Source organism: Leucoraja erinacea, chromosome 20, assembly GCF_028641065.1.
Source record: "Leucoraja erinacea ecotype New England chromosome 20, Leri_hhj_1, whole genome shotgun sequence".
Taxonomy (NCBI): Eukaryota; Metazoa; Chordata; class Chondrichthyes; order Rajiformes; family Rajidae; genus Leucoraja; species Leucoraja erinaceus.
Genome location: NC_073396.1, coordinates 1529814 through 1549987, shown reverse-complemented (window position 1 = coordinate 1549987; position 20174 = coordinate 1529814).

Sequence of the window (20174 nt, the reverse complement as noted above, 5' to 3'; positions counted from 1 at the left end):
CAGTACCCCGTTCCTGCCTTCTCCCCATATCCCCTGACTCCGCTATCTTTAAGAGCCCTATCTAGCTCTCTCTTGAATGTATCCAGAGAACCGGCCTCCACCGCCCTCTGAGGCAGAGAATTCTACAGACTCACCACTCTCTGTGAGAAAAAGTGTATGAGATGAAACCGGACTTGACTCTCTTGACCTCTATATCCATGTCTGCCACGCCAGCTTTGTCGTGACGAAAGTGTCATCATTGTCGATGTTGCAAGTTTGCCCGATTCTCACGACCACTTACTCCTCTCATCCCTTATTATCCTCCACGCCTCAAGGTATCTGTCAGCGTCTGAGACGAGGGGTCATTGGTCATTGACATGCGATGGTGACCCCCGTAACCTCACACAGCGACTGCTGTGCTGCACGGCTGCTCTCTGCATTATTCCCGTTTAATCTCATGTTTCGCTTGGACAGCTCACAGCCCAGTGGTATGAATATTGATTTTCCTCACTTCAGGCAGCCCCGGCATTCCCCCTCTCTCTCTCTCTCTCCCACCCCCACCCAAGTCGCACCAGCTTCTCGTTCTCACCCAACAAACAGCTGACAACGGCCAGTTCATTCATTGTTCTTTATCTCTCTACATCACCGTCTATATCTCTCGTTTCCTTTATCCATGACCAGTCTGAAGAAGGGTCTCGACCCGAAACATCGCCCATTCCTTCTCTCCAGAGATGCTGCCTGTCCCGCTGAGTTACTCCAGCGTTTTGTGTCTATCTTCGGTTTAAACCAGCACCTGCAGTTCCTTCCTACACATTCCCGTTTAATAGAATGATGGAGAAGTACATGCTTAACGTTTCACATCACGTCCATCCAGGTTAAATATCCCTCGCTCGGTAGCGCGTCACGTGTTCTGTCCCAAGCCCAAAGAATCTTCTGTTTATTTCCCGTAGAAGCTCATAACCGATAGGACCAGAATTAGGCCATTCGGCCCATCAAGTCTACTCTGCCACTCAATCATGGCCGATCTATCTTGCCCTCCTAACCCCATTCTCCTGCCTTCTCCCCGTAACCCCTGACACCCGTACTAATGAAGAATCAATACTAATCCGTTCAGTCACCTCGTGGCCACCTCACTGGCGTTGTACCTTGTGGACCCGTCCCACATACCCGACTTTTGTCTGCGACTGCCGGAACCCGCCACAGGTCGCCACAGGTCGCCGAAAATGTTCAACGTGTCGAAAATCCAGCGGCGACCAGAACAAGGTACGACTCTTTGGGCGACTACTCACCACCGTACAGGTGTCACCCCGCGACATGTCGCCTGTACGGTCGTGAGTCGTCTCCTCAGTCGCCCAAAGAGTCGTAGCGTCTATCTGGTCTCCGCTGGATTCTCAACATGGCGAACATTTTCGGCGACCTGCGACGACCTATGACGGGTGCCGGCAGTCGCAGACACAGTTGCGTAAGTGGGACAGGCCCGTTAGTCTAGTGTTCATGCAGCGTTCACTGTAACTGATCTACGAGAGAGCATCACGGCAGTGTTGATCCATAACTCCCTGATCTGTCATTAGCTTAGCTGGAAGCTCAGGATGTTGTCAACACAGACTGTGGGGTAAAGGCTCCCCTGGTAGACATTAGGTGTTGGTTGCACGGGGAAATCCTGAGACATCTGCTGAAGCATCTCTCCACAACCGCGCTAATTCCATTAATTGTGCTTTACGGTTCATTTCTTCTGATTACTTTTATTTTAAACCATCGCTTCATTGTTTTCCTTCATTAGCCCGATGAAAATTGCTATGATTGCCTCTTCTCAATTTCTTCCTCTGCTTTCCACCTAAACAATTCTCCGAGGCTGGGACTGCTCAGCGTGAGTGATGCATGGTCAAATGTTGCCGTCTGGGATGTTTATATTAATACACTGGGATGTCAGGACTGTCTTATGAAGAAAGACTGGATAGACTTGGTTTATACTCTCTAGAATTTAGGAAATTGAGAGGGGATCTTATAGAAACTTACAAAATTCTTAAGGGGTTGGACAGGCTAGATGCAGGAAGATTGTTCCCGATGTTGGGGAAGTCCAGGACAAGGGGTCACAGCTTAAGGATAAGGGGGAAATCCTTTAAAACCGAGATGAGAAGAACTTTTTTCACACAGAGAGTGGTGAATCTCTGGAACTCTCTGCCACAGAGGGTAGTCGAGGCCAGTTCATTGGCTATATTTAAGAGGGAGTTAGATGTGGCCCTTGTGGCTAAGGGGATCAGAGGGTATGGAGAGAAGGCAGGTACGGGATACTGAGTGGGATGATCAGCCATGATCATATTGAATGGCGGTGCAGGCTCGAAGGGCCGAATGGCCTCTACTCCTGCACCTAATTTCTATGTTTCTATGTTTACACTCCTACACCACTGATTCTAAACAAGTCATAATGCAATGTTGCACAAAGGAGGTCTTTTTTAGGCCCGTCTCATTTTTATTTTTAGTTCAGTTTAGTTTATTGTCACGTGTACCGAGGTACAGCGAAAAGCTTTTGTTGCGTGCTAACCAGTCAGCGGAAAGACAATACATGATTACAATCCAGCCGTTTGCAGTGTACGGATACATGATACTAGAATAACGTTTAGTGCAAGGTAAAGCCAGCAAAGTCCGATCAAGGATAGTCCGAGGGTCACCAATGAGGTAGATAGTAGTTCAGGACCGCTCTCTGGTTGTGGGAGGATGGTTCAGTTGCCTGATAACAGCTGGGAAGAAACTGTCTCTGAATCTCGAGGTGTGCGTTTTCACACCTATTTCAAGATGGAAGAAGGGGAAGAGAGGTAATGGTTTTATAAGGTCATTAGGTCATGAGTGATTGGAGTAGAATTAGGCCATTCGGCCCATCAAGTCTACTCTACCATTCAATCATGGCTGATCTATCTCTCCCGCCTAACCCCATTCTCCTGCCTTCTCCCCATAACCTCTGACACCCGCACTAATCAATAATCTATCTAACTCTGCCTTAAAAGCGGAGAGTGACAGATTCTTGATTAGTACGGGCGTCAGGGGTTATGGGGAGAAGGCAGGAGAATGGGGTTAGGAGGGAGAGATACTGTAAATCAGCCATGATTGAATGACGGAGTAGACCTGATGGGCTGAATGGCCTAATTCTGCTCCTATCACTCATGAACATTCCAGAATTGATCAATCTATGGAGAACTAAGAAAGAAATGCAAAAAATCGTGTGATGATCAGTGAATTCTGTCTGGAAAATCTGCTGAATTCTCTACAATCCTGCTGCCTTCCGCTGCAAATCCCTGCAATAGTTATTTTTGTATTAACTAAAAGAATTGGCCATCTGTATGAATTAGAGCAAGATGGTTTTGCAGTATTAGACAAGTGAAGCATAACTTTATCTTTGCACAAATTACTAAAATGGGTGACTGTAAATCACTTTTCCATCTCAATCAAGTATTTTCATTTATTTTAACGTGAAAGGAAATGAAATTTTGCAAAACCCCAAATGATCATCAAATTGTTTAGTTTAGAGATACAGGCCCTTCGGCCCACCGAGTCCGTGCCGACCGTCGATCACCCGCTCACACACTAGTCCCGTGCTATCCCACTTCCTCATCCACTCCCTACACACTAGGGGGCAATTTACAGAGGGGCCGATTAAACCTACAAACCCGCACGCCTTTGGCACGTGGGAGCACCCGGAGAAAACCCACGCAGTCACGGGGAGAACGTGCAAACTCCGTACAGACAGCACCTTAGGTCAGGATTGAACCCAGTTCTCTGGCGCTGTGAGGCAGCAGCTCTACCCGCTGCACCACTCTGCATATTTTATACCTCTGCACAAGAATAGATTCGGAACCTAGAATCTTAAAAGCCCCATTTTGGATGTCCTTGGCTGTCCATAGATTGTTAAAATTCTCTCCAATCTCACCTGAAATGTAAGGAACAGAGAAGCACAGAAATACTGTTCCTATTCATATTGGCGTCTTGCAGTTATATATTAAAGAAGGATTTCATTAGTGTAGCTGACGAAAGCAACTGGGGTAAAGAAAGAACTGCAGATGCTGGAAAAATCGAAGTTAGACAAAAATGCTGGAGGAACTCAGCGGGTGAGGCAGCATCTATGGAGCGAAGGAATAGGTGACGTTTCGGGTCGAGACCCTTCTGGAAACTCAGCGGGTGAGGCAGCATCTATGGAGCGAAGGAATAGGTGACGTTTCGGGTCGAGACCCTTCTGGAAACTCAGCAGGTGAGGCAGCATCTATGGAGCGAAGGAATAGGTGACGTTTCGGGTTGAGACCCTTCTGGAAACTCAGTGGGTGAGGCAGCATCTATGGAGCGAAGGAATAGGTGACGTTTCGGGTCGAGACCCGGAAGGGTCTCGACCCGAAACGTCACCTATTCCTTCGCTCCATAGATGCTGCCTCACCCGCTGAGTTTCTCCAGCATTTTTGTCGACCTGTGATTTCAATGTTCTCTGAGTTGTGAAATACTCTGCCTTGAAGTACTGAGTAACATTGGCTTGGTATCATTTGATGTGCACGAATAAATTCCCATGAAGTCTGCTTGTGCTTTGATGAAATTGGGCAGAAACAAACATACTAAAAAACAAAAGTAATTGGAGCAAAGATGTTGGCTGTGAAGCCTCTAACCTCCTGTGTCAGCGGGCTCCCCTGCTGTTGCTGCTATCATTCACTTCTGCCCAGCAGTCAAGTTCTCTAAAGCTCCAGTTATAATTCTAAATCCTTATTCTGCAGAGGATTGTTTTGATTTGAGGATTTTCTCTGCCAACTGCAGTGGTGTGATAAGGGGCTTTTGCACGTGGACACCCCCTGCCACGAGACTTCGTGCTGCATCTTCTCAGCAGCTTTCATTTTGGGGTCAAACATAACACGGATTGATTGGGGAAACGTATGGGGAAAAGAAGCCAACTGCCTTGCTCTGAATGCCGTCCAGCGCCCACATTTAAATGGCCAATCTCGGTGTCTCTGTCCCCTCTGCAAGCGAGAATCCTGTTATAGTTCCTATAGTGGAAAAATTATCCCCGGCAAGTGAGCAGAACTATCCCCAATTGCTCAAAGTCTAGCCTTTCAATTTATAACGTTGCCTGTTTCCTTCGCTCCATAGATGCTGCTGCACCCGCTGAGTTTCTCCAGCATTTTTGTGTACCTACCTGTATAACTTTGAAAAATATGTATAATGCATGCCGAACTTGAAGATTAAATCTCAACAAGTCTATTTTATATTTTATCGTACAGTGGTTGGTGGATTGTTGCTCCTCACTCACTTAAAATGATTCAGATTTTAACACTAAAAAGTTTCATTTAACTGAGAATCAGATGACTTTACTCTTGCGGAAACAAAGAACTGCACTGTCTTGATGGGCCGAGTGGCCTAATTCTGCTCCTATCACTTATGATCTTATGATCTTATGAAACGTCACCTATCCATGTTCTCCACAGATGCTGCCTGACCCGCTGAGTTACTCCAGCACTCTGTGAAACGTCACCTATCCATGTTCTCCATAGATGCTGCCTGACCCGCTGAGTTACTCCAGCACTCTGTGAAACATCACCTATCCATGTTCTCCACAGATGCTGCCTGACCCGCTGAGTTACTCCCGCACTCTGTGAAACGCTACCTATCCATGTTCTCCACAGATGCTGCCTGACCCACTGAGTTATGGTGCAGCAGCATCTATGGAGCTAAGGAAAGAGGCAACGTTTCGGGCCGAAATCCTTCTGGAAATAGGCAACGTTTCGGGCCGAAACCCTTATGGGTTTCGGCCCGAAACGTTGTCTATTTCCTTAGCTTCATAGATGCTGCTGCACCCGCTGAGTTACTCCAGCACTCTGTGAAACGTCACCTATCCATGTTCTCCACAGATGCTGCCTGACCCGCTGAGTTACTCCAGCACTGTGTGAAACGTCACCTATCCATGTTTCGATTTTCGATTTTTCCAGCATCTGCGGTTCTTTCTTAAACAATTTAAGATAAAGAATTGTAAAGCAATTTCATGGCAGAAGAGTGGGAAAAAAATGAGAGCATTTGTTTAAAGGAAAGAAACGGAATGGTTTGGATGAATGGAGTCGGGTGGTTCAATATCCATGTTTGTTCAAACGTGACAGCAAGTACCAACCCTGTTGTGGTAAAACTCAATCAGTTTGCTTTCAAAAGAGAACTCTAGACGATGAAATAATAAAACATAACAAATGATTTGTACACGGCAGAGCTTGGGCTCCATGTTTGAGATTGTATTTAAAGGAAAAGCATTCTGGCCTGTGTATGTACACTGGGGCCGGCTGGATTGTAATCATGTGTTGTCTTCCCACTGACTGGTTAGCACGCAACAAAGGCTTTTCACTGTACCTCGCTACCCGTGGCAATAAACTAGACTGAAACTAAACCGAAACTAAGCTAAATAGAAAGGGCACACTTTTCACACAGAGAGTTGTGAGTCTGTGGAATTCTCTGCATCAGAGGGCGGTGGAGGCTGGATACTTTTAAGAGAGAGCTAGATAGCGGAGTCAGGGGATATGTGGAGAAGGCAGGAATGGGGTACTGATTGGGGATGATCAGCCATGATCACATTGAATGGCGGTGCTGGTTCAAAGGGCCGAAAGGCCTACTCCTGGACCTTTTCTCTACTGTCTATTAGAATTAGAAAGAATTCGTCGTTGATCATTCCTGCTGTCAAAATTAATTACGTCTTATGACTGATTTCCAAACAGTGATGAAATGTTTAAGAAAGAACTGCAGATGCTGGAAAAATCGAAGGCAGACAAAAATGCTGGAGAAACTCAGCAGGAGAGGCAGCATCTATGGAACGACGGAATAGGCGACCTTCTGGGTCTCGACCCGAAACGTCACCTATTCCTTCGCTCCATAGATGCTGCCTCACCCGCTGAGTTTCAGGAAGGGTCTCGACCCGAATCGTCACCTATTCCTTCGCTCCATAGATGCTGCCTCACCCGCTGAGTTTCAGGAAGGGTCTCGACCCGAATCATCACCTATTCCTTCGCTCCATAGATGCTGCCTCACCCGCTGAGTTTCTCCAGCATTTTTTGTCCACCTTCGATTTTTCCAGCACCTGCAGTTCTTTCTTAAACATGACCCCGAGTGAAGTGATTTGAATCGAAGACTAAAATTCCCAGCAAAATCAATTCTCCCTTTCAGAAAACGGTGTTGAATTTGCATCAGGTTTAATGTCGACCACTAAATTTCTGTCAACTCTTGGGTGAACCATCTGACAAAGCTGCCCAATGTCCACGTGGATTCGAGGACCTCTGATATCATCCACCAGTGTATCGCTGCCCAGTTATCCATGGTGCTGAGAATCGCTCCAGTTTGCCGTCTGTAATTGCGAGCTAACATAAATATATTAATAATCATGAGCATATGTAAATAGCAACATCAATTATCTCACAGCTTCAAATAATTAATTGGGATTGTAATTCCTATACGCTAGGATTCATTTTGGCAATGTGTTAACAAAGATGTTAATAAGAGTAAAACCCTGCCCACATTATCTCAAATTGTTTCACCACTCACCACAATACGCTAGCAGAAGAATCAGTATTGTTTATTTGACAGTAGTTTGCATGTGGCTCCTTGCACCTCCCTTTCCCAGTGATAATTGATAATTGTGTAGTGTCCTTTTCAATTTATTATGTCGCTAAATCATATTTTTAATTTTGCAATCACCACTCAACACTCTAAGGGATTGGAGTCAAACAATAAGTGCTTGAACTCATTTTTTGAATAGGTTTGAGCAGATTTAATGATTGGGATTATGAATTTCTCTTCTTCAGCAATGAACTGGAATATATTAATACCAATATATCTCTGCAAACCATCGAGCAATTAAAAATCCCTCATCATTGACTCATCGATGGGCAATGGCTGCTCGCTGCTGCTGAAGATAACTAGCTAATTTCAAATCTCATTCCTTGATATTTCATTCTCTCTGTGGTTAATGTCAGAGACAGATCAAAGGAGCCCAGAAGATGTACATGACTTTTACAACATGATTGGTGCGGGATTTTTTTAATGTTCATGACACTAAACTTTCCGAATTAGTTGTTAAGTGCATTGAAAAAAGTTATTTATTTCTGGTTGTTTTAACTTTGCAGTTACATGTACCTGTAAATGCCATCTTCCAAACATGTTCCATACTCAATGATGGTGCTTACTGACGTCATCTCTGCCGAGATGTTCAACAAGGAACTGCAGATGCTGGAAGATCGAAGGTACACAAAATTGCTGGAGAAACTCAGTGGGTGCAGCAGCATCTATGGAGCGAAGGAAATAGGCGTAGTCTCTGCCAAGATGTTTGGAATCGCCAGTGTGATAATACGATACGACACGACTCGATACGATACAATACAATACTGCCACACAATACGATACGATACAACGTGATACAGTAGACAATAGGTGCAGGAGGAGGCCATTCGGCCCTTCAAGCTAGCACCGCCATTCAATGTGATCATGGCTGATCATCCCCGATCAGTACCCCGTCCCTGCCTTCTCCCCATATCCCCTGGCTCCGCTATATTTAAGAACTCTGTCTAGCTCTCTCTGGAAAGCATCAATATGATACAACACGATACGATTCGACACAATACAGTATGACACAGTACAACAAGATACGACATTAGTCTGATGAAAGGTCCCAAACCAAAACGTCACCTATCCATGTACCTGTCGAACTGGTTCTTAGATTTCTGGAGTAAGTCAACAGGTCAGGCAGCATCCTGGAGAACATGGAGAGATGCTGCCTGACCCGCTGAGTTACTCCAGCACTCTGTGAAACGTCACCTATCCATGTTCTCCACAGATGCTGCCTGACCCGCTGAGCTACTCCAGCACTCTGTGAAACATCACATATCCATGTTCTCCACAGATGCTGCCTGACCCGCTGAGTTATGGTGCAGCAGCATCTATGGAGCGAAGGAAATAGGCAACGTTTCGGGGCCGAAATCCTTATGGAAATAGGCAACGTTTCAGGCCGAAACCCTTCCGGGTTTCGGCCCGAAACGTTGCCTATTTCCTTAGCTCCACAGGTGCTGCCTGACCCGCTGAGTTACTCCAGCACTCTGTGAAACGTCACCTATCCACTTTCTCCACAGATGCTGCCTGACCCGCTGAGTTATGGTGCAGCAGCATCTATGGAGTGAAGGAAATAGGCAACGTTTCGGGCAGAAACCCTTCCGGGTTTCGGCCCGAAACATTGCCTATTTCCTTAGCTCCATAGATGCTGCTGCACCCGCTGAGTTACTCCAGCACTCTGTGAAACGTCACCTATCCATGTTCTCCACAGATGCTGCCTGACCCGCTGAGTTACTCCAGCACTCTGTGTATTTTTATGTAACCCCCAGCATCTGCAGCTCCTCGATTACACACCGTTACATTGTCAGCTTTACATTGAACAGTTCCCCTGTAGTGGAGCCCTGTCCTTGGGATGAGAGTCCTGACTTTGACTTCTCTCTCTGTCACTTAAATCTCAAGACCAATTTAAGTAGAAATTCTCCGCAGCATCATGTACAGATTGGATGAATAAGTAGACCCAGCTGCTTAGTGGAATCTTTAAGCAGACCATCAAACATCCCGTCAGGATAGGGTGATTTATATTATTCATAACAAGATGAAGGTTTGGAGAAGTGTGTGAGATGTCCCGACAGCTCGCAGGCAAACAATGATTGATTGTCCCTGGAGTTGATGATGTGATATCTGTAGATGTTAAATCTATACTCTGATAGGTCCAAGGGGGAGTTAAGTTTCATCGTTACAACTCATTGGAACAGAAAAATTAAGACTAAAAAGCCAGCAGAGTGAAGAGAATATATATCCCATTAGTCACTAGACTCAGACCATGGAAAACAGGAGGCATCAAGACCGACACGCAGGATTTATATGTGAGCCAAACATATTGCTATGAGCTGGTGGAGGACAAGGGGGTTGAGCTGAAGATCTCTCGGACGTTGGTCGGGCTGCATTTGGACTATATTGTGTACAGTTCTGGTCGCCCCCATTACACAAAGGATTTGGGGGCTTTGGAGAGGGTGCAGAGGAGGTTCACCAGGGTGATGCCTGGATTAGTGAGGTATTAGCGACAGAGAGAAGTAAGGACAGACTTGGATTGTTTTCCAATATCGGAGGTTGCCGAGACACCAGATAGAAGTCTAGACGTGGATAATATAGACTGTTAGAATCCTTTCCCCGTAATTACGGGCTAATAATGGGGAAAAAGCTTATACTTAAATTCTGGGAAAATGCGCCCACACCAACAATAAAAATGTGGATATCAAATATGTTTGAAACATTACATCTGGAAGAGATGAGATTCCTCTTAGCAGGTAAAGCAGACCAATTCCAAAAGACGTGGTCTATGTTTCTGGACCTAATACACGTATGAGGTGCTATAGTAATTTTAAAAAATAAATAAATAAATAAATGGTATCAGGACCTGGTAACGGGAGGTAAAACAACAAAAGCAGACTTGGTTGGTAGTCCCCTTTCTGCGGAGTTTAATGTTATAATAGAGCGATTGTTCCTATTTTCTTTTTCTTTCTTTTCTAGGGTCTACTTTCTCACTTTACTTCCTTCTCTAACTTCTTTTCTAAGGGGCTTTCATTTCCCAACACTCTTGCACTTCACGACTCTTGCGCACTTTCTTCACTTTCTTTACTTCTATCTTTTTCTTAAAGCTCAAAAAAAAATGAAGCGGTACAAAAAATGTATTAAGATATATGTGTTGTGTAATATTGTAATTTACCGTACTTCTAATAAAAATAAAATTAAAAAAAAAGAATCCTTTCCCCTATTTGGAAATATCAACGGCTGGAAGACATCGTTTAAGATGAAAGGGGCAACGTTTAAAGGAGATGTGTGGGGCAGGATGTGTAAGCAAGGGTGGGAGATTCAGTGATGCTGCTGGTATGAAGATCCCTGGTAAATTATAGAGTGTGCTGGCAACACAGTGGGTGCTATCGTTCGATTTCTCTTGTGGTGGAAAGGCCAGCGACGCAGTGACTTTGAACGGCCCAGGTGGTGTTGACCACGTCTTGTACCTGGATAGATGACGTTTCACAGAGTGCTGGAGTAACTCAGCGGGTCAGGCAGCATCTGTGGAGAACATGGATAGGTGACGTTTCACAGAGTGCTGGAGTAACTCAGTGGGTCAGGCAGCATCTGTGGGTCAGGCAGCATCTGTGGAGAACATGGATAGGTGACGTTTCACAGAGTGCTGGAGTAACTCAGCAGGTGCAGCAGCATCTATGGAGCTAAGGAAATAGGCAACGTTTCGGGCCGAAACCCTGAAGGGTTTCGGCCTGAAACGTTGCCTATTTCCATAAGGATTTCGGCCCCGAAACGTTGCCTATTTCCTTCGCTCCATAGATGCTGCTGCACCATAACAGCGGGTCAGGCAGCATCTGTGGAGAACATGGATAGGTGACGTTTCACAGAGTGCTGGAGTAACTCAGCGGGTCAGGCAGCATCTATGGAGCTAAGGAAATAGGCAACATTTCAGCCTGAAACGTTGCCTATTTCCAGAAGGATTTCGGCCCCGAAACGTTGCCTATTTCCTTCGCTCCATAGATGCTGCAGCACCATAACTGAGTGGGTCTTGTACCATCACACGGTACCAATTGATGAAGTTGTGTGGGGCAAAGCTTAAAGGAGATGTGCGGGGCAGGTTGTCTTTCACACACAGAGGGTGGTGGGTGCCTGGAACCCGCTGCAAGGGGTGGTGGTGCAGGCTGATACGATAGTGGTGCTTCAGTTGCTTTTGGACAGGCACGTGGATATGCAGGGAATGGAGGGATATGGATCACGTGCAGGCAGATAAGAGATGGTCTCATCATCATGCAATTCCAGAGGAGAAAAACTCAGTGCCTGGAGGAAGCTAATGCTGATGACCAGGCAGGGAAAGAGAACTTTGCATCAAGCTAACTTTGAAGAGATTTGAAGAGGTCTGAAGAAGGGTTTCGGCCCGAAACGTTGCCTATTTCCTTCGCTCCATAGATGCTGCTGCACCCGCTGAGTTTCTCCAGCAATTTTGTGTACCTTTGAAGAGATTTGATTTAGATAAAACCAACTTTTCCCAGATTCTCTTTGAGTTGACAGAAGTCACCTGGCTTTTAGATTTGCTGCTTCTATTGCTCTAAGGGCTGACGGAGATGGCTTGACATTGGTCACGAAACCTGCAATATAACTTGCGGCAAGACCATGGGGAACTGCCAGTGACAGACTGTACATTTTCAACATAATTGCACATTCAGTGAGGCAAAACTAAAAGACATCGTTTGGCCTTGGCACATAACTGAAGCTGAAGAGATACCTGGAAAACCATGAATCATCAGGTTTATTTGACAATGTCACCTTTCTTAAAACCCCGAGCGTTTGTGATAGGGATTTTTATAAAGTATTGATACTTTTGGGAAGTGCAATGACCCAGAGTTAGAGTTCTACTCACTGGAAACTTCTCTTGCTGTGCATCAAACCAACCACAGAGAACATGGATAGGTGACGTTTCACAGAGTGCTGGAGTAACTCAGCGGGTGCAGCAGCATCTATGGAGCTAAGGAAATAGGCAACGTTTCGGGCCGAAACCCGGAAGGGTTTCGGCCTGAAACGTTGCCTATTTCCATAAGGATTTCGGCCCCGAAACGTTGCCTATTTCCTTCGCTCCATAGATGCTGCTGCACCATAACTCAGCGGGTCAGGCAGCATCTGTGGAGAACATGGATAGGTGACGTTTCACAGAGTGCCGGAGTAACTCAGCGGGTCAGGCAGCATCTGTGGAGAACATGGATAGGTGACGTTTCACAGAGTGCTGGAGTAACTCAGCGGGTCAGGCAGCATCTGTGGAGAACGTTTCAGGTCCGTTTACTCCGAAGGTTTGTTCCGCACGCGGTGAGTATACGGTTTGAATGCAAAAGGCCAAAGTGATAAATGTCATTATCCCAAAGCTAATTATATGAAACTTCTTATGTAATTAACTGACAGTAAAAAGTTGAATGCTTTCCTGCTCGTGACAGGGTTCCTGTGTTATAAAGACGGCAAATTTGTAGACTCCATTGACAGGACAATTATTTACCTTGTGATAAATGAGTGCTGGGTTTTACTCATCGAATATTTACACATATTCACGAGAAAATGTCACAGACATGGGGGGGTTCGAGACCCTAAAGAAACAGCTTTCCTTTTGGGTCTCGAACATGACATTGGCAAGTTTGTTATGAATACACAGCTAGACTCACCGTACAGTCTGGCATCTTGAAAGTGCTAATTGTTTTTTATGGCTTGAACAATTGCAAAAGAAAAATAACCTGTAACAGTAAAATTTCTATTTCCCTCGTGTTAACGTCAGGCCTTCTCCTGAATGAGACAAAAAAGGGAAGAGGTTGGGTGATGCAGATGGTGACATTAATCTGTGGATATGAACACATCTATTTCAGCTCAGTGTCATGCACGAACAGATTCATTCAGATGGGAACTACTTGAGCTGCCGTTCTCTGGCTGTCTTAAAGCCGTGAACTCTTGCCTGCTTTAATTAGTCACTTTAGACGTGGATGGAGCTGACAAGTGCCGCTGTGCATGAGGATGTGTGGAGCCACCTTGTAAATACTGCTCGCAGGTGATGCTGCAGAGGCCCACCTGCCCACCTGCCCACCTGCCCACCTGCCTGCCTGCATTGTACACCCTCACCAGACCAGCGGCAAGGGGAGTTACTGCACCCGCCCGCGTTGTACACTCACCATGATCGTGCATCGCACACTCACTGTGGACACGCATTGCACACTCACCACGGACACACGTTGCACACTCACCATGGGCACGTGTGTTGCACACTCACACGGACAGGCGTTGCACACTCACCACAGACACGTCGTACACTCACCACGGACACGCGTTGCACACTCACCACGGACACGCGTTGCACACTCACCACGGATGTGCGTCGCACACTCATCACAAACACATGTTGCACACTCACCACGGACACGCGTTGCGCACTCACATGAACACGCATTGCACACTCACCGTGGACACGCGTTGCACACTCACATGGACACGCATTGCACACTCACATGGACACATGTTGCACACTCACCACAGACACGCGTTGCACACTCACATGGACATGCATTGCACACTCACCGTGGACAAGCGTTGCACACTCACCACAGACACACGTCGTACACTCACCATGGGTGAGGGTGTCTGATGTTGTGAGACCCGATGACCCCAGGTCACATCACTGAGGATGTCCCAGCGCATCTAGTGGATGTATATTTTTCACATTGTGGCAAATCAAATTCCCCCTATGTTGCAAAACATACTTCCTCGTCTTCTTGCGTGTGTTGTGCACAGCCTAAAGTTGTCGGACAACTTGTTCTATTTGATTGTACACGCCAGGTTGATTGCATTCGTCAAAACAGGGCGGACCCACGTGGAGGTTGCAACCTTCACACCCCTGCTAAACATTCGAGGCTAATACATTCCGATTATTATTAAGATTATGATATAATCTATGGAGATTCACGGTTTGTATTTGAGCTAAAAATAAGTGACGATGGACTACATTGCTGTCAGACATGTATATTCATGGCCATGAGATCATAGCTGTTGTTGCAATGCCAATAAAACAGTGGATTTAAATTGAAGAGAGTTTCAATTCTGTTGTAAATTTGGCAATGTAATTCTATGCAATCATACAAGGTTAAATCCATTATGCAATTTTCTTTTTCTGCAGGTTTATGAAATTCGGATTATTGACATAAATGCTGCAATGCAGAATATTCTGCAGGGTGATTGTTGGAACGTGTAAATCAGTGGGCCAGGGCAGTTTCTCCAGCCAGCTGAAACCTCCTTCACAGCCATTTACATCTTAACGATTTTCTTTTGTGAACGAGACGATTGCTAATCTTATTCAGGGAGGAACAGACACTCAGAGTGGGATTCCACTGTGCATGGTGAGTTAGTGTCAGAATGAGATATTGGCTGGCCCAGTGAATTAGCTGCCTCCCCTGCCCTTGTCCTCCAGGGCTGTAATTATACAGGGACTGCGTGTGTACAGCTACAATAACTATCCTCATAGATGGGCCGCACCTGATAGAGAGAGGAATTCAACCAGTCTGAAGAAGGGACTCTCCCCAATAAGTCAGCCATTCTTAAGGGGTTGGAAAAACTCTTAAGGGGTTGGACAGGCTAGATGCAGGAAGATTGTTCCCGATGTTGGGGAAGTCCAGGACAAGGGGTCACAGTTTAAGGATAAGGGGAAATCCTTTAGGACCGAGATGAGAAAAACATTTTTCACACAGAGAGTGGTGAATCTGTGGAATTCTCTGCCACAGAAGGTAGTTGAGGCCACACAGTTCATTGGCTATATTTAAGAGGGAGTTAGATGTGGCCCTTGTGGCTAAAGGGACCAGGGGATATGGAGAGAAAGCAGGGATGGGATACTGAGTTGGATGATCAGCCATGATCATATTGAATGGCGGTGCAGGCTCGAAGGGCCGAATGGCCTCTACTCCTGCACCTAATTTCTATGTTTCTATGTTTCCTTCTCACCAGAGATGCTGCTTGTCCCGCTGAGTTACTCCAGCATTGTGTGTCTATCTTCGGTTTTAAACCAGCATCTGCAGTTCCTTCCTGCACAATATTCAACCCTTGATAGGCTGCGGCCAGTTAGAGGAATGTTTCCGGGACTCGAGGGGCCTGAGCTACAGGGAGAGGTTGGGGCAGGCTCGGACTTTATTCCTTGGAGCGCAGGAGGCTGACGGTGATCTTATGGAAGTGTATAAAATCACGAGCGGGAAACGGTCTGTTACCCAGGGCAGGCGAATCAAGAGCCAGATGACATAAGGTCATAAGGTCATAAGTGATAGGAGCAGAATTAGGCCATTCAGCCCATCAAGTCTACTCCGCCATCCAATCACGGCTGATCTATCTCTCCCTCCTAACCGCATTCTCCTGACTTCTCCCCGTAACACCTCTGACACCCGTACTAATCAAGAATCTATCTGTCTCCGCCTTAAAAAATATCCAGTGACTTGGCCTCCACAGCCTTCTGAGTTACTCCAGCACTCTGTGAAACGTCACCTATCCATGTTCTCCACAGATGCTGCCTGACCCGCTGGGTTACTCCAACACTCTGTGTCCATTTTTGTAAACCAGCATCTGTAACTCCTTGGTCCCACAATGGGTCAGTGGTAAGTATTGATCCCAGTGAAATTCCTTTCCTTGCCCACTGTTCAGTAAAAGGCTGACTCTAGATACCATGATGGTGTTGAACAGTATCTGCTAATTACGGCAGAGCCAATCTCAAGATACAAGAGACAAGAGACATTTATTGTCACATGTACAAATTGCTACAGTGAAATGTGTGGTCACCATACACCCATGCGAATAATAAAGAGCACTCAACATGATAGTGTTTAACACAGACATCTCCACAGAGCGGGATCAGAGTTTCCCACTCTGAGTGAAGGCTCCAAAATTCAGTCAACCTCCTCTGTTGTTCTCCCGTGGTCGGTGGGGGGGGCTCCCGAACCCCTCGCAGTCACGGCTACGGGCGACCCGATGTTCAGGCCCTCTCACCGGGGTGATGGAAGTCCCACGTCAGGAATGGAGGACATCCTCCACGGCTTGGACATCCGAATCGGCCGCCTCCTACCGGAGTCCACAGGCCGCGCTGGGTGGAGATTCAACGCTGGCGGCCCCCGGCAAAAGGTCCCAGGACTCGGTGGTGTTAAAGTCAACGCCGCCCGCGCTGGAAGCTCGATGAACCGCAGCTCCGCCATGTTGAAGCAGCGGGCCCAACACTCCGGAGCTTCAACAGCGATCCAGGTAAGGCATCGCCCGCTCCGCGGTGAATCCAGCGCTGCGCCGCCGCTAATGAAGCTCTGGTCCGGTCCCCGGCAGGAAAGACCACGCCAATCCAGTTGGTAGGCCGCGAGGAGGAGGGGGGGGGGCGAGGACGTGACACGGGGAATAGTCGCTCCCTCGCCAGGAAGTGACTGAGAAACGGTTTCCCCTCCCCCACATAGAGAAGCTAAAGAAACTAAGGACACATACTTTTAAAACTAACTAAAAATTTAAAAAATAGAAAAACAAACGGACTTCAAATGGATCTCATGAATCAGCGGCGAACTGAATCATTAATCAATAATTCCTTTTAAAATGGAACTTGATCTAATCACACAGAGAGTGGTGAATCTCTGGAACTCTCTGCCACAGAGGGTAGTTGAGGCCAGTTCATTGGCTATATTTAAGAGGGAGTTAGATGTGGCCCTTGTGGCTAAGGGGATCAGGGGGTATGGAGAGAAGGCAGGTACGGGATACTGAGTTGGATGATCAGCCATGATCATATTGAATGGCGGTGCAGGCTCGAAGGGCCGAATGGCCTACTCCTGCACCTAATTTCTATGTTTCTATGTTTCTAATTATAATCAGAATATCGCTTGCCTCCATAAAGCAGGGACATTCCTGTTGTCGTGTAAAACCTCCTTTTATGGTGTACGTCTTAGTAAGTTCAGTTGCCGCGGTTCTTAGTTTCTATGGCAACACGTAATGTGGTTCCCAAGATTGTACCATCGTCCACGATGATGATTCTAATACTCTCTAAGCTGTGGCATGGGGATTGGAGTGTTTCGAATTTGCCACCTAATCATAGCTTGGCGGTGGTTAGAGAATACGACAGAGTCTAATGTTTCAATCTCATTAAAAATGTAGCACAGTTGCCGCCAATACTAAAATGGAGCTGGACTCACTCTGGGGTGCGGTTTTCACGCTGGCTGCTGGGGGAGTCTCTCTGCTGGGGAAACAAAAAACATCAAACGCTCGTGAAGATCAGAGCCACTGGAGGGATCCTGCTGCTGCCGAGACTGGCCCCTGAGTCACACAGTTTCAATATTCCATCCCGGTTCTGCAGCTCCCAGGAGATGCTGGAGAACATATAACCATATAACCATATAACAATTACAGCACGGAAACAGGCCATCTCGACCCTTCTAGTCCGTGCCGAACACATATTCTCCCCTAGTCCCATACACCTGCGCTCAGACCATAACCCACCATACCTTTCCCATCCATATAACTATCCAATTTATTTTTAAATGATAAAAACGAACCTGCCTCCACCACCTTCACTGGAAGCTCATTCCACACAGCCACCACTCTCTGAGTAAAGAAGTTCCCCCTCATGTTACCCCTAAACTTCTGTCCCTTAATTCTCAAGTCATGTCCCCTTGTTTGAATCTTCCCTACTCTCAGTGGGAAAAGCTTATCCATGTCAACTCTGTCTATCCCTCTAATCATTTTAAAAACCTCTATCAAGTCCCCCCTTAACCTTCTGCGCTCCAAAGAATAAAGCCCTAACTTGTTCAACCTTTCTCCGTAACTTAGTTGCTGAAACCCAGGCAACATTCTAGTAAATCTCCTCTGTACTCTCTCTATTTTGTTGACATCCTTCCTATAATTAGGCGACCAAAATTGTACACCATACTCCAGAATTGGCCTCACCAATGCCTTGTACAATTTTAACATTACATCCCAGCTTCTATACTCAACATCGTCGAACCATCGCAGAGCAGTGCCCGCAGAGGAAGATGTACCATCTGCTCATTCTGAAACTTGTGTTGTTTGGTCTTCCCGGTGAAACTTGTGCTGCTTAATATAATTATCGTGGTATTTTCATTAAGACTTCACTGGCGATTACTGAATAGCTGGATATTTCTAATGTAGGTCGGGCTGGGAGATTGCAGCCTTCACTTGTTGTAGACTCCAGTTGCAGGAAGGGTGGGAGGCTAAAACCTTCACGTGGTCCGCCCTGTTTCGACGGATGCAATCAACCCGGCATGCACAATCATATAAGATCAAATAGAACAAGTTGTCCTGCAACTTTAGGCTGTGCACGCCACACACAAGAAGAGGAAGTTTGTAATATAGGTCACAGAGTCATAGTCATGGATTGAGACAGTGTGGAACCAGGCCCTTCGGCCCAACATGCCCACACCGACCAACATGTCCCATCTACACTTGTCCCACTTGCCTGCGTTTGGTCCATATCCCTCTAAACCTGTCCTATCCATGTACCTGTCTATTGCTTCTTAAACATTGCAATATTCCACTGACTTGGCCACCACAGCCTTTTGTGGCAAAGAATTCCACAGATTCACCACCCTCTGACTAAAGAAATTCCTCCTGATCTCCTTCCTAAAAGAACATCCTTTAATTCTGAGGCTGTGACCTCTAGTCCTAGACTCTCCCACTAGTGGAAACATCCTCTCCACATCCACTCTATCCAAGCCGTTCACTATTCGGTACGTTTCAATGAGGTCCTCCCTTCTTCTTCTTCTGTCGTGTGGCATGCACAGCTTGAATGTCTTTCACCCCCCCCATCACTTCCCTCCCCTTCTCTGTTGCCCTCCGCCCACACAGTCATCGTTCCTGTGTGTTTCTCCAGTGGAGGCCCATGGTGTTCCGTTATTGTGGTAGGATCAGGGTTGTGCAGAACCTGTTCCTGCCTTTGTCGGTGCCAGGCTTTGACCTATCCTACCTCTCTTCCAGCGTTCTCCCCCCCCCCCCCCCCCCCCCCTCCCCTCCCCCCTCACACAATCAGTCTGAAGAAGGGTCCAAACTAATCCATGTTCATAAGTTCATATGTTATAGGAGCAGAATTAGGCCATTCGGCCCATCAAGTCTACTCCCCCATTCAATCATGGCCGATCTATCTTTTCCTCCTAACCCCATTCTCCTGCCTTCTCCCCATAACCCCTGACACCCATACTGATCAGGAATCAATCAATCTCTGTCTTAAAAATATCAATTGACCTGGCCTCCGCAGTCTTCTGTGGCAATGAATTCCACAGATTCACCACCCTCTGAGTAAAGTAATTCTTCCTCATCTCCTTTCGAAAGGTACGCCCTTTTATTCCGAGGCTTATTCCTCTGGTCCTAGACTCTCCCACTAGTGGAAACATCCTCTCCACATCCACTCTATCCAAGCCGTTCACTATTCGGTACGTTTCAATGAGGTCCCCCCTTCTTCTTCTTCTATATCGTGTGGCATGCACAGCCTAAAGTTGTTGGGCAACTTGTTCTATTTGATCTTCCGTTAGTGCACGTCGAGTTGATTGCATTAGTCGAAACAGGGCGGACCACGTGAAGGTTGCAATCTTCCACCCCATGTTCCC